The following is a 12,603-nucleotide window of genomic DNA, read 5'->3' on the forward strand; positions in this document are numbered from 1 at the left end:
CTTCCGCCCCCGCAAAGGACGAAAATCTGGGGCATCCACAAATCTCAGAGACTATTAAGGCTAGAGTAACCAAATTTGGTATCCGCACTTCAGTTAGATTTCACTATAAAACGTATATCTCAGAATTTCGCTCCACCCCCTTCCGCCTCCACAAAGAACGAAAATCTGTTGCATCCACAATATTGCACATTCGAGAAAACTATAAATGCAGAATCATAGATAATGACTATATCTATCAGATTGCTGAATCTGGATCATATCGGATCATTTTTGTAGCCAAAAGCAAGAAATCAATTTGCAGTGGCCACGCAGCGCCCGACGTCACGCTCAGACTGATTTTCTGTCTCTCTCGCACGCACTCTTTGTCGTGTGGTTCAATATTAGCGGCGTCTGCCGCAGGAGAGCCATACTGACTTAGTATCGGGTATAACTGTAGAGCTGCGGTGTCCGCAGCAACTCACAACTTTCCACCTCGTTCTCTTTTTGGTTTGTGATGTGGACGGGAGCAAAAGTTTGTCAAGGTAAGTAATGGGTGTGGTGGAGGAAGGGCGGCACGGCACGGCACGGCACACGACAGACACCACAAAAAGAAAACAGGGCAACACAGAAAAAAAACGTCAATGGCGACACGGCACAGATCGATAGATCATGTTCACCGAAAAGGGAATCTTTCCCATAGGCGATGGCCTTTTGGATGTAGATGACGAACGCTTTAACGGATTGCTCGTGTCGCATGACATCAACGAGATCTACGAGGTGGAACAGACGCCGTTTGCCAGGGGCAAATTCGCCGCCGTTCGCCGTGCCATTCACAAGAACACGGGCTCCCATTTCGCGGCAAAGTTCTTGAAGCGACGCCGACGCGCACAGAGCAGCGACAAGGAGATCAAACACGAGATCGCCGTCCTAATACTCTGCGAGGGCGAGGAGAACATTGTCAATCTGAATGCGGTGCACGAGACCCGTTCGGACACAGCCCTGCTGCTGGAACTGGCCACTGGTGGCGAGCTGCAGACCATACTGGACACCGAGGAGTGCCTGACAGAGGCCCAGGCCCGCCACTGCATGCGAGAGGTGCTGAAGGCTCTCAAGTTTCTCCACGACCGATCCATTGCCCACCTGGACCTCAAGCCACAGAACGTTTTGCTCGCCGGCGAGCGGATAGAAGATGGCCTCAAGCTCTGTGACTTTGGGATCTCGCGCGTTGTGTGCGAGGGCATCAATGTCCGCGAGATGGCCGGCACACCCGACTACGTGGCCCCCGAGGTGCTCCAGTACGAGCCACTCTCCCTGCTGACGGACATCTGGTCCGTGGGCGTTCTCACCTATGTCTTGCTCTCCGGCTTCTCGCCCTTTGGCGGGAACACCAAGCAGGAGACCTTCCTCAATATCTCGCAGTGTGCGCTCACCTTTCCGGACAACCTATTCGGTGGCGTCTCGCCAGTGGCCATCGATTTCATACACCGCGCATTGCGAATTAAGCCAAACGATCGCATGAGTGCCGCTGGATGCCTGGAACATGTCTGGCTGAAGGATGAGAGCTCGATGGATAGACAAATGTATCTGCAGGCTCAGAGCGATGCTAAAGAGGAAGAGGAAGAGGAGGAGGAAGAAGACGACCTTGAGGATGAGGAAGTGGAGGAGCCAGTGGCCGAGGAGAAGGCAGAGGAGCAGGAACAGCAACAGCAGTCACAGGAATAACAAAAGAAACAGAAGTCAAGCAGTGGCAGCAACAAACCCACGCACAATGGCCACCATCGGGCCCACAGCAATGGGAGCAGTAGCAGCATCTCAAAAATACCCATTGCCACCGGGAAGCTCCTGGGAAGCCCCATAAGCAGCACCAGCACCAGCACCAGCACAGAGACAACGACAGCCATACACACGCTGACCAGCAATGGACACGGACAGAGCAACACGGTCTGCCTGTCCGCCAAGCCCACTCAGATCGTGACACCCACACGTCGAGCCTCCGACTCGGACAAGGAGAACACATACACGGCGACATTTGTGAAGAAGCCCCCGGTGCAGGCCACCATCCAGCTGGGCAGCAACGGCCTCGACGAGTTCGCCACAGTGGTGGCCACCCTGACACTCTTTCCCGATGCGCCCACCACACCGAAAGTGATCCGCAAGGCACCCACGGGAGAGTCCCATGGATCGGCCACCTCGGTGAAGGCTCTGGTCAAGAAGTTTCAGCTGGAGGAGACGCTAGTCTGCCCCGGACACAGCAGCACCAGCAGCCACAACGGCCACAGTCCCGTCAACGAGTGCGGCGGCAGTAGCGGGAGCAGCAGCGGCAACAATATGCGACGCAGTGCAGGGGGAAACAGCAGCAACATCAGCTACTCGGCAGCAGCCGCGACAGCAGCACGAATGAACAGCATTTGCCGCGCCTCCGACCCGCTGATGGCCGTCTATAAGAAGCAGCCACAGAACAGCGGCGCCAACAGCAATAGTTCCAGCAGCAACAGCAACAATCCCAGCCCCGGCAGCAGTCCCAGCTCGGGCAGCACGGCCACCCTGCTCCTGAATAGCCATCGCCTGGCGTCCGCGTCCGCGTCCGGGCCAGCCAGCACGGTCGCCAGCACCGCTGTAGCCTCAAGCAGCAGCACCAAAGCTACTGCCACTGCCCACCATCTGCACCACCACCACATGCACCACGACAACACGAAAAACGGCCAAAACACATGAAATCCACACTTACCTGCCAATCACCAGACAGAGCTGCCCAGCAGGAAGCTGCCTCGCCATCAACACTGACAATTCCAATGCCATTTCCAACGACGACGCAGATGCTGGCGCCTGTTACCGCTCCACTGGGTCGCACCCGTCTCTCATGCCAATTATGTGAGGGCGGGATGGCCTGGTGTTGAGCCGCCGGACGCCAGCAAATCCTGCAAAAGAAGAAGGAGAATCAGGAGAGAGGCTGCCAATAAACACATATACTCACCTGCAAACGCCTCTCACGCCAACACAAACCAGACAAGGGTCGCCAGCAACAGCATCCAAACGCCGACAAGTACCTGCAAATAAACACAAATTAAAATCACACGCCAAAGCAAACACCTCCTCAACTGGGTGGCCGGACCACCAGCCACTCAAAACGCCGTTACAAATTGACGACGAACGTGGCCGAGGAGGCCAGGCCAATTCTACTGACAACGCATCCTGGGTGGCCGGACCAGCAGCCACTCGGATGCGGCCAACAACAATACAATCGACAACGTATCCTGGTGGCCGGACCAGCAGCCACTTGGATGCGGCCAATATCACGATTCGTTGGCATCACTTTTCGATGCCAATGCCAACACACTGGACAATGCATCTTCGGGTGGCCGGACCAGTGCCACTCGGTCTGCTGCACCAAACCAACAGACAGATGCAACGTGGGCGGCCGGACCAGAGCCGCTCGCCATCAACACCATCATTGCCCACGATGCACGCCAATACTCACAACCAGCCAGCCAATAAACAACACACAGGGGGACAACAGAGCCGGCCGGTATACGGCGTAATGTTCGCATTGCGTTTGTTATGCCGGCCGGTGATTCGTTGTAGTTGTCCTCCTGTTAGAAATAAAATAAATATAATTAATATGTTTATATGTGTGTAAATGTATGTCAATTATCGTTTATTTTACCTTGTCTGCATCAATGTTCTTGTTGTAGATGTCAATCCTGTTGTTTTTTGTAGTTTTTGCATGTCCGTAGATAGTTTTAGTTACTTACCTGTGATATTAGAATTAAGTTTTTGTAGACTAATGAAGTTTTTCTGTAGTTAATTGTATATTTTTCGTAGTTTTCTAATTAGTTTTACCTTCTTACTCTTCTTCCCAACCTATCTGCCATTCCCATAATTCCCCTTGACACGTGGTATTACCAAAAATACCACGCAAATACCAGGCTATGACCGATAACACACCAAAAAGCCATTTCAAATTTAAAATGCATTTATCAATGCCCAGTTTGTTATCGGTCGCAAATTCGGCAATTTATGCCCAGCCAATTCCTCCCCACCCCCTACCCACTTCAAATGCCACTAAATGCCAAATGCGGTTGAGCAGGAGCAAAATTAACACTGCCAACCTCCGCCACTCTGCCAAACGCCCCAATAAAGCCATTTCAACCAACGACAACGACAACACACACAGCCACTAAAACAAACGGCTATTCCAATTCTCCATTGCCTACTTATCGGTGCTGCTGCCCTCGGACCACTTTCATCTCACTCAATATTGGGGTGAGTGAAAGTGGAACCGGGGGTGAGAGCACCGGTTAATGACGATCGGCGATCGGGCCAGTCGAGTTGAGGGGGAGAGTATGGGAGTAGGCGGACATGTGAGAGTACCACCATGAACCTCGTCCGCCACTCTCATCTCGTCCACCCGCTCGAGAGGTCGCGATCGTCGGACGTATGTGCCATAACCGTTTCGTGTCGTTTTTTCGTGTCGCCGTTTTCCGTTGTCTTGCTGTTGTGCTTTGTTTTCTTTTTTGTGGTGTCTGTCGTGTGCCGTGCCGTGCCGCCCTTCCTCCACCACACCCATTACTTACCTTGACAAACTTTTGTTCCCGTCCACATCGTAAAAAAAAAAAGAGAATAAAAGAGCCAATAAATTACATTAAACACAAACACACACAAGAGACTTTTCAATTAAAGAACAACAAACAGGCAGCAGATCGCCAACACACAAACCAACAGCCAGCCATGACCAGAGGAATGGCCAGACGAGGGTCAACCAGACGCCACAGCGACGGCGGCAGAGCGGCCCGCAGAGGCGCCCTAGCAGCAGCAGCAGCAGCCAACAACACCAACACAAACACCGCCAATAGCAGCAGCAGCAGCAGAGCCCTCGGCGCAGGCGCCAAAACCAACGCCCCAGCCAATGCAGAGCGCTGACGCCACAGCCATCCATCGAGTGAGTACCCAGCCATTGCCATGGCCGATATATCCACGGCCACAGCCACTCCCCACTCGAGCCCCATCACATCAGCAGCAACAGCAGCGCCAATACCAACTGCAAATCCCGCAACCCCGCCAAATCCCAAAATCCCGCCAAACACAAAGGGAAAGGCCGAAAAGACGCCACTTTTCCCGCCTCTCACACTCTCGGACAGTTCGGGAGTAACGTGAGAGGGAGAAGACGGAGGAGAGCCGGCAAGCCGACGCGCAAGAGCGGAGCGCCAAAACGGCCAACGGGCAGCCACACACACACACACGACCGGATCGAACCTGTTGCGAGTCGAACCTGGTTCGAGCTCGAGCAGCGGGTCGATCCGGGCCAATGCTGAGCCTGCACAAATGCCGTCAATCCCACCAACACCAAAACGACGCCGCGCCCTCATCGACAGTGGGAGTGACGATGAGGGTGAGGGTGAGAGGAAGCAGGCCAGACGACGGGGCCGCCATCACCAGCAGCTCAGCAGCGGCCGCCAATTGGGAAGCCGAAGAAAAAAAGGCAGACAATGGAGGAACTAGAGGCTATTGTCCAGGAGCAGCTGAGGCAGCACGAGTTGAGGGAGCAACAGCAGAAGCAGCAGAAACGGACGGCACATGCAGCCAACACCAACACAGTTGCCGATCCTGCCACTCTGCCGCAATCAACACAGCCAACACATGCCCCTGCCCCTGCCCCTGCCACTGCCACTAGTATAAATACAAATAGCCAGACCCACAGCCATCACCAACATCAAAAACAGACAATACAAAGACAATCACCAGCCACTCACACAGACAATACCACAATTAACAATAGAGATAATAATGACGCCAATACAAATACAAATACAAATACACCTGCCAATACAAACCCCAACACCACCACCGCCATCACCATCACAAACACCCCTGCCACTACCACCGACGATGACATCCGGCACGGCGAATTCGGGCATCAGCCCAGCCAGGAACGTGGCTTGAGGATCCTCATCCGAAGACTCTCCCACTCCACGCCGCCGGATTGGATTCGCAGCAGCATGCTGAACGAGGGGTTCACGGTTCGGTTTGTGAGGGCAATCACCGATCGATTCGATCGCAGCCGTCAATACAACCTATTCGAGGCTGAGATCGCCCCCAAACCGGACCGTGGCCAATACGAGGTGTTGAAGCTGCGACGCCTGGGTGGGAGGCCCATCACGGTTGAGAGACTTGGAGTCTCCCGTGACCCTGCCCAGTGCCATCGATGCCAGGTGTTTGGCTACACCCGCGCATACTGTAGACGAGCTGCTGTCTGCATGAAATGCGCGGGTGGACATCTGACGACGGAGTGCAGCAAACCAAGGAACGTTGCTCCCAAGTGCGCCAACTGACAGGGCGCCCACATCAGCGCCTACAAGGGCTGCAGCGCCTACAAGGCAGCCAGGCAGCGGCTCCTGGCCCACAGGCTCGCCAGGAAGGAGGAGCATCGACGGCAGCAGCAGCAGCCAACACAACCCCGACAACAGCCAATCCAACGCCGCCAGCAGCAGCCACATCCACAGCCACTCCATAACCCGCAGCAGCAACGCCAACACCAACCGGGTCGGCAGCATCGGCAACAGCATCGGTATGGCGACCATCATCCCCAGCCATCGACCAGGGGGCGCCAACACCAGAGGGTCCAGCCGATGCAACCGATCGCGAATGATGCCCCGACGCCACGCCAACACCAGCAGCAGCAGCGGCCAGCAGCTCAGTGCGATGGCAGCTGTGCCAAACATCTAAAAGAGAGCGCCATTAAACTCAAAATGCTGGAGGAGGCGGAACCTGACAGAGGCTAGAGGCGGGGGCTTGGCAGCCATGCCGCCACTACAGACAACACCACCTACACACCCGCCGCCACCACAACCAGCCGCCAATACAGCAGCAGCAGTAGCCATATCGGACAGTGAGCCGGATATGGACATGGACGACGACAGCCAATGGACCGACGAAGAGCCTTACGATGACCTACGTAGGTTCCTAAATGGACAATCCAGTGGCGACGGATTATACGGCGTCTACTGATTGCGCCAAATAGCAGAAGTTTAATGGCAATAAAACCTAAAAATAGACAAAATTAAACACAATTAACAACAATCTGCAAATGACCATTAAACATACTCACCTGCTATTAAACTGACAGAGCTGCCCCTCCAGCAGCTGCCTCGCCACTCCTGCAACTCTCTTGAGGCATAATGGGCGAAATTTAGAGACCTCATCAGAAGCACTACCGTCAATTCCAACAGAAGTCCAGAGGCCAGCCACTAAAATACAAAGAAAAACAGCCAATTCACGCCAACACGAAAAAACGCCCAAAACACACAAAAACACACGTACCTGCCAATCACCAGTCAGAGCTGCCCCCACAGCAGCTGCCTCGCCATGAACATCATCAATTTTCTGCCAAAGGGGCGGAAAAGGAGGCCTTTTTTGAACCGATGACGAACGTGGCCGAGGAGGCCAGGCCAACTCTGCTGACAACGCATCCTGGTGGCCGGACCAGCAGCCACTCGGATGCGGCCAATCAACAAGTAAATCGACAACGTATCCTGGGGCCGGACCAGTTGCCACTTGGATGCGGCCAATAATACTGACAGTCTGACATCACACACCGATGTCAACGCCAACACACTGGACAACGCATCTCGGGTGGCCGGACCAGTGCCACTCGGTCTGCTGCATTAAACCAACAGACAGATGCAACGTGGGCGGCCGGACTAGAGCCGCTCGCCATCTCCAACTTTGCCCACGATGCACGCCAACACCATCAATCCAGCCATCGCCACTAAACAACACACAGGGGGACAACAGAGCCGGCCGGTATACAGCGTAATGTTCGCTTTGCGTTTGATATGCCTGCCGGTGCTCCGTTGTTGTTTGTCCTCCTGTTAGAAATAAAATAAATATAATTAATATGTTTATATGTGTGTAAATGTATGTCAATTATCGTTTATTTTACCTTGTCTGCATCAATGTTCTTGTTGTAGATGTCAATCCTGTTGTTTTTTGTAGTTTTTGCATGTCCGTAGATAGTTTTAGTTACTTACCTGTGATATTTAGAATTAAGTTTTTGTAAATTAATGTAGTTTTTCTGTAGTTAATTGTATATTTTTCGTAGTTTTCTAATTAGTTTTACCTTCTTACTCTTCTTCCCAACCTATCTGCCATTCCCATAATTCCCCTTGACACGTGGTATTACCAAAAATACCACGCAAATACCAGACTATGACCGATAACACACCAAAAAGCCATTTCAAATTTAAAATGCATTTATCAATGCCCAGTGTGTTATCGGTCGCAAATTCGGCAATTTATGCCCAGCCAATTCCTCCCCACCCCCTACCCACTTCAAATGCCACTAAATGCCAAATGCGGTTGAGCAGGAGCAAAATTAACACTGCCAACCTCCGCCACTCTGCCAAACGCCCCAATAAAGCCATTTCAACCGCCCATATGATGCTATGCGGTCGACTCTTCGGAGCGTCACGCGCCCGGATCGGAAGATCCGGAAGTTTACAGTATCCGGGCGGTTATACGGGAGCAGGCATTTATCCCCCCCCATCCTATCCCATCCCCCAACAACAGAGCAGCCACTACACACAGCACAAACATAAGACACTGGCCGCTAACCAACGACAACGACAACACACACAGCCACTAAAACAAACGGCTATTCCAATTCTCCACTGCCTACTTATCGGTGCTGCTGCCCTCGGACCACTTTCATCTCACTCAATATTGGGGTGAGTGAAAGTGGAACCGGGGGTGAGAGCACCGGTAAATGACGATCGGGCCATTCGAGTGTGGAGGAGAGAGTATGGGAGTTGGCGGACATGTGAGAGTTCCACCATGAACCTCGTCCGCCACTCTCATCTCGTCCACCCGCTCGAGAGGTCGCGATCGTCGGACGTGCCAGAACCGTTTCGTGTCGTGTCGCTTTTTTCGTTGTTCTGTGCCGTGTCGCCATTGACGTTTTCTTTTTCTGTGTTGCCCTGTTTTCTTTTGTGGTGTCTGTTGTGTGCCGTGCCGTGCCGTGCCGCCCTTCCTCCACCACAACTATTAATTACCTTGACAATCTTTTGTTCCCGTCCACATCATAAAACAAAAAAGAATAAAAGTGCCAATAAATACATTAAACACAAACACACACACACAAGAGACTTTTCAATTAAAGACAACAAACAGGCAGCAGATCGCCAACACACAAACCAACAGCCAGCCATGACCAGAGGAATGGCCAGACGAGGGTCAACCAGACGCCACAGCGACGGCGGCAGAGCGGCCCGCAGAGGCGCCCTAGCAGCAGCCAACAACACCAACACAAACACCGCCAATAGCAGCAGCAGCAGCAGAGCCCTCGGCGCAGGCGCCACCACCAACGCCCCAGCCAATGCACAGCGCCGACGCCACAGCCATCCATCGAGTGAGTACCCAGCCATTGCCATGGCCGATATATCCACGGCCACAGCCACTCCCCCTCGAGCCCCATCACAAAAACCGCGCCAACCACAAAGGGAAAGGCCGAAAAGACGCCGCTCTCACTGCCACTTTTCCCGCCTCTCACGCTCTTGGACGCATAAAACTGTTCAGGAGTAACGGGAGAGGGAGAAGACGGAGGAGAGCCGGCAAGCCGACGCGCAAGAGCGGAGCGCCAAAACGGCCAACGGGCAGCCACACACACACACACGACCGGATCGAACCTGTTGCGAGTCGAACCTGGTTCGAGCTCGAGCAGCGGGTCGATCCGAGCCATAGCCCAGCCTACACAAATGCCACCAATCCCACCAACACCAAAACGACGCCGCGCCCTCATCGACAGTGGGAGCCAAGATGAGGATGAGGGAGAGAGGAAGCAGGCCAGGCATGAGAGACGGGTGTGACCCAGTGGAGCGGCAACAGGCGCCAGCATCTGTGTCGTCGTTGGAAATGGCAGCTGTTGGTTCGGATTGGCGTGACGTCACGGCCATGGTCAGGCGGCAGCGTCATCAAAGAAGGCCTCCTTTTCCATCCCTTTGGCAGGAAATTGTCATTGTTGATGGCGAGGCAGCTTCTTGATGGTCAGCTCTGTCTGGTGATTGCCAGGTACGTGTGATTTTTGTGTGTTTTGGCCGTTTTTCGTTGTTGTCCGTATTGACGTCTCTTTCCTTTGTTGCAGTGGCTGTCTCTGGATCGACGATTGGGCACATCAATAGGCGCCGCCCGATCGCATGCTTTCGCGTGCGCTGGCGATTTGGGCCCTCCACACTTGGCCCAGACCCTCCAGATCGTCGAATGGATCGTGGTCGGTCCACTCGTCGTCATCATCGTCATTAATTGCTTCGCAGTCCATATCGGGTTCGGATTCCGATATGGCTGCGGCGTCAAAGTGCGTATTTGGTGCTGGTCGTGGTGATGGCTGTGTGGATGCTGCTGCTGCTGTTGTTGTCCGTTGTGGCGGCACTCCTCCCGTGCTCTCGTCCCTTGCCTGCAGCAGGTTTGTCAGTTTCGTTGAAATTGCTGCCAGTTTTTCTTCCAGCTCTCTAATTTTACCGGCATATCTTTTCAGATTATGGGCACAGCTCCCATCGCACTGGGCGCCTGGCTGCTGCTGTAGCTGGGGTTGGCGTGGCGTCGGAGCACGATTTGGGATCGGCTGCATCGGCTGGACCCTTTGGTATTGGCGCCCCTCGGCCAGTGGCTGGGGATGTTGGTCGCGATGCTGTAGCTGTTGCCGATGCTGCCGACCCGGACCGCGTTGGCGTTGCTGCTGCGGCTGTGAGTGGAGTGGCTGTGTGGGTGGCTGCTGCTGCAACTGTCGCTGTAGTGGCTGCTGGTGACGTTGTGGTGGCTGCTGGATACGATGTGCTGGCTGTTGCTGCTGTATTGGCTGCTGCATTTGCTGTGGCTGTTGCCGTAGTGGCTGAGGCTGCTGCTGCTGCCGTCGATGCTCCTGGACAGCGACCCTGTGGGCCAGGAGCCGCTGCCTGGCTGCCTTGTAGGCGCTGCAGCCCTTGTAGGCGCTGATGTGCTGGCCCTGGCAGTTGGCGCACTTGGGAGCAACGTTCCTTGGCTTGCTGCACTCCGTCGCCAGGTGTCCACCCGCGCATTTCATGCAAACTGCAGCGCGTCTACAATATGCGCGGGTGTGGCCAAACACCTGACATCGATGGCACTGGGCAGGGTCACGGGAGACTCCAAGTCTCTCAACCGTGACGGGCCTCCCACCCAGGCGTCGCAGCTTCAACACATCGAATTGACCACGGTCCGGTTTGGGGGCGATCTCAGCCTGGAAGAGGTTGTATTGGCGGCTGCGATCGAATCGATCGGTGATCGCCCGAGTAAACCGGACCGTGTACCCCTCGGCCTGCATACTGCTGCGAATCCAATCCGGCGGCATGGAGTGGGAGAGTCCTCGGATGAGGATCCCCAAGCCACGTTCCTGGCTGGGCTGATGCCCGAATTCGCCGTGCCGGATTTCATCGTCGGTGGTAGTGGCAGGGGTGTTTGTGATGGTGATGGCGGTGGTGGTGTTGGTATTGGTCTTGGCAGGTGTATTTGTAATTGTAATTCCGTTGGCGTCATTATTTGTATTGATATTGTCAGTATTGTCTATGTGAATGGCTGGTGATTGTCTATGTATTGGCTGTTGTCGATGTTGGTGATGGCTGTGGGTCTGGCTATTGGCAATTATAGTAGTGGCAGGGGCAGGGGCAGGGGCATGTGTTGGCTGTGCAGATTGCGGCATAGTGGCAGGGTCGGGAACTGTGTTGGTGTTGGGTGGATGTGCCGTCCGTTTCTGCTGCTTCTGCTGTTGCTCCCTCAGCTCGTGCTGCCTCAGCTTCTCCTGGACAATAGCCTCCAGCTCCTCCATTGTCTGCCTTTTCTTCTTCGGCTTCCTAATTGGCGGCCGCTGCTGCCGCTGCTGGTGATGGCGGCCCCGTCGTCTGGCCTGCTTCCTCTCACCCTCACCCTCATCGTCACTCCCACTGTCGATGAGGGCGCGGCGTCGTTTTGGTGTTGGTGGGATTGGTGGTATTTGTGCAGGCTGGGCATTGGCACGGATCGACCCGCTGCTCGAACTCGAACCAGGTTCGACCCGCAACAGGTTCGATCCGGTCGTGTGTGTGTGTGTGGATGCCCGTTGGCCGTTTTGGCGCTCCGCTCTTGCGCGTCGGTTTGCCGGCTCTCCTCCGTCTTCTCCCTCTCCCGTTACTCCTGAACAGTTTTGTATGTCCGAGAGCGTGAGAGGCGGGAAAAGTGGCGTCTTTTCGGCCTTTCCCTTTGTGTTTGGCGGGATTTTGGGGGGACACAAAATGGCTGCTGCCTGGCTTGGCTTGGCGTCGTCTGGCCTTCACTGTCTTTATTTTTTGGCACCAGAGCACAAATGACACGGCAAACGATAAACGACAAAACAGTCAAAACGACAAACGACACGGGCAACACTGATGGCAACGAACAAACAAACTTGCGATTTTATTTTATTTTAATTGCGGCGGCGATGGTTCAATTTATATACTGTAGCATATCACATACAACGATTGTTGTGTGTGGCGGTGCCACTCGAGCTGGTCGGGGGTGTATCGGGCAGGACTGGTGCACGCGCTGGCTCCGGCTGTATGATCGGTAGTATGGGGGGGTTCCTATACTGGTCCTTTCCTATACGTG

The 12,603-nt window shown here is 54.3% G+C and overlaps 1 pseudogene; it reads left to right on the top strand.

Moving 5' to 3' along the window:
- The first annotated feature begins 489 nt into the window (after positions 1-489).
- LOC117194563 lies at positions 490-7,155 on the top strand (annotated as a pseudogene).
- Positions 7,156-12,603: the final 5,448 nt, after the last annotated feature.

This window comes from Drosophila miranda (assembly GCF_003369915.1).
Source record: "Drosophila miranda strain MSH22 chromosome Y unlocalized genomic scaffold, D.miranda_PacBio2.1 Contig_Y3_pilon, whole genome shotgun sequence".
Taxonomy (NCBI): Eukaryota; Metazoa; Arthropoda; class Insecta; order Diptera; family Drosophilidae; genus Drosophila; species Drosophila miranda.